General features: G+C 40.3%; 1 long non-coding RNA gene across 1 annotated transcript in view; it reads left to right on the top strand.

Moving 5' to 3' along the window:
• The window catches only part of LOC107706005 (uncharacterized), an 11,498-nt gene that overhangs the window by 6,376 nt on the left and 2,735 nt on the right, over positions 1-2,387 (top strand). The window lies entirely within an intron of this gene.

Here is a 2,387-nt window from a genome sequence, read left to right on the forward strand (position 1 = left end):
TATTTCAACAGGTCTGAACAATCTCTCAAAAGTTCCAGAGAATCTGCAGAAAGGTTTGTGATCCCAACAAAGTCAATGGAGAATGTTTTGAACACTTTAAATGTGAGTCTTGAATTTCCACAGAAATCAGTGCTGACAGGTTCTTTTCATCAAGCTGATGCCCGCTTTGGAGATTCACGCAACAGACAGTGTGGAGCCATCAGTCTGACAGCGGTGTTGAAAAGCAAGATGAAGAACGTGCTGACATGGACGACACAAGATCTCGATGGTGTCTTGGTTGCAGGAACACACCTTTACCAGTCTTTAAGAAATCAGGGTAACAAAAGACCGGGAAGTCAAGGGTAGGAATTACATTGCGGTCCATGAATTACCAAGGAGACATGTGCTGGGTAATACTGCATTTTCCATCGAGTACACTCAGTCTCTGACTGGTTTTGTTAATGTCAATGAGTACGATGAAGCCATAAGCGGTGTGGCCATGCCACTTGATGTAGCCCTTCAGCAAGCTCTACTGAGTGCTGATGCTTTCCTGTTAACTATTTGTGCCAACACATGTGCAGTTATTAAGCAGGGGTTGTGGTATGCAGTTGTTGACTCTCATGCTATCAAAACAGAGACAAGTTGCATTGTGTATCATAGTACCATAGAGTCTTTGTACAACTATATTAATGACATGGCACAGTTATTTGGGGAACCTGAGCCACCATTTGAGATAACTGGAGTTTTGGTTCATGCAGAAGTTTGTGATCTGTTGGAACCATCAGGCGGCAGCAGTTTTCCATGCTCTTCTGGTAAAGCCCTTTACAGTGAAGTCTTAAAACGCACACCTAAGGTATGTGAATCTGTGAAGACTGAGGTAAGGACATCTGAATATCGAGTACCTGTGGATGAAGTTGCAACTAACCTTCCAACGCGAAAGCAGAAAGATAAACAGGTTACAAAATCACATGCTGAAACTGTTGTAACAGATGACATAATCATCACAATCATCACTGTTCCAGATGTATTTTTTTCTCCTTTAACTCGTAATGATCAGCAAGCTTTATGTGAGCTCATACTTTTGACGAATGATAACAGTGACCATAATGTCATAAACTTTGGTCCCATTGCAGGTCCGTGTCAGACAAAGACCATTAAACCAGATGGTAACTGCTTTTTCAGATCGTTGGCACATGTGATATGTGGAAGCGAGGACAAGCACTTGAAGATTCGCCGTGCGGTTGTCAAACATCTGAAAATGAATACTTTGCTGTTTGAGAGGTACGTCAGAAGTGAGTATTCTTCAGTAGAGGATTATTTGACACGATCTAGAATGTTTTATTCTGGCACATGGGTAACAGAAATTGACATATTCGTTTCGGCCGATCTTTTCAAAACCACTATAATGACTTTTAATGATGGCCGATGGAATGCACACAAACCTACTGGAGAGGTATTTACACTGAATACTATTTATTTGAAACACTGTAATGGTAATCATTATGAAGTTGTGACATGTGTTAAGCATAGAGATCGGGATGGTGTTTGTGCAGGAGCATGTGGAAATGCAGTGTCAAATGAGGTCAGCAAGCCATGTCTGCGTAAAAGAAAGGTAAGCGATGCTGCACAATGTTCTCCTATCAAAAGGCATAGGAAGAGATATTGCAACGACAGTGAGTACAGACAAAAACAACTGAAGTACAAGAAATCAAAATATTGTAATGACCCTGATTTCAGGAAGAAAAGTTGTAAGTGTTCAAAAGATTATTACGCGAGCAATGTTCAGTTTCAGAAACTGGTTTGTAACTATTCCCAGGTGAAGTACAAGAGTAATGTGGTCTTTCAAGCAAGAGTGCGTGAGTATTCTGTGATGAAATACCATAAAGATGTGAACTTTCGTGCGAGTACAATACAAAAAGGTTGTGAAATATATGCAAGAAAAAAGGAACAGAAAGACATTGATGTTGTTATTGATTTTTTTCGACAAGAAGTTAGTAGTGGTCCAGAGTTTGTGTGCTGTGTCTGTCACCGTTTACTTTTCAGAAAGCAGGTTATTGAATGCAAAACAGAATGCTATGAAGACAAAGGAGAAAAAATTGCTGCTTTGGGTAGAAGATGCATCACAACCAGATATGTGCATGTTTATGATGAAAAGTGTGACCTGTCTTCTGCTTATTCCTCAGGGTGCAAATTATGGATTTGTCTAACATGTCATCGAAAAATCCTTTGTGGAAAACTACCAGAAGAGAGTGTTGCCAACAACATGCATTTGGTGGACATTCCAAATCAACTGAAACGTCTCAACTCATTGGAACAACATCTCATTGCACGTAATATTCCTTTTATGAAGTTACTCTGCCTTCCCCGTGGTAAGCAACATGGATGCCATTGACCTGTAGTCTGCGTTC

The sequence above is a fragment of the Sinocyclocheilus rhinocerous genome, unplaced genomic scaffold (assembly GCF_001515625.1).
Source record: "Sinocyclocheilus rhinocerous isolate Xijiao unplaced genomic scaffold, SAMN03320098_v1.1 scaffold325, whole genome shotgun sequence".
Classification (NCBI taxonomy): Eukaryota; Metazoa; Chordata; class Actinopteri; order Cypriniformes; family Cyprinidae; genus Sinocyclocheilus; species Sinocyclocheilus rhinocerous.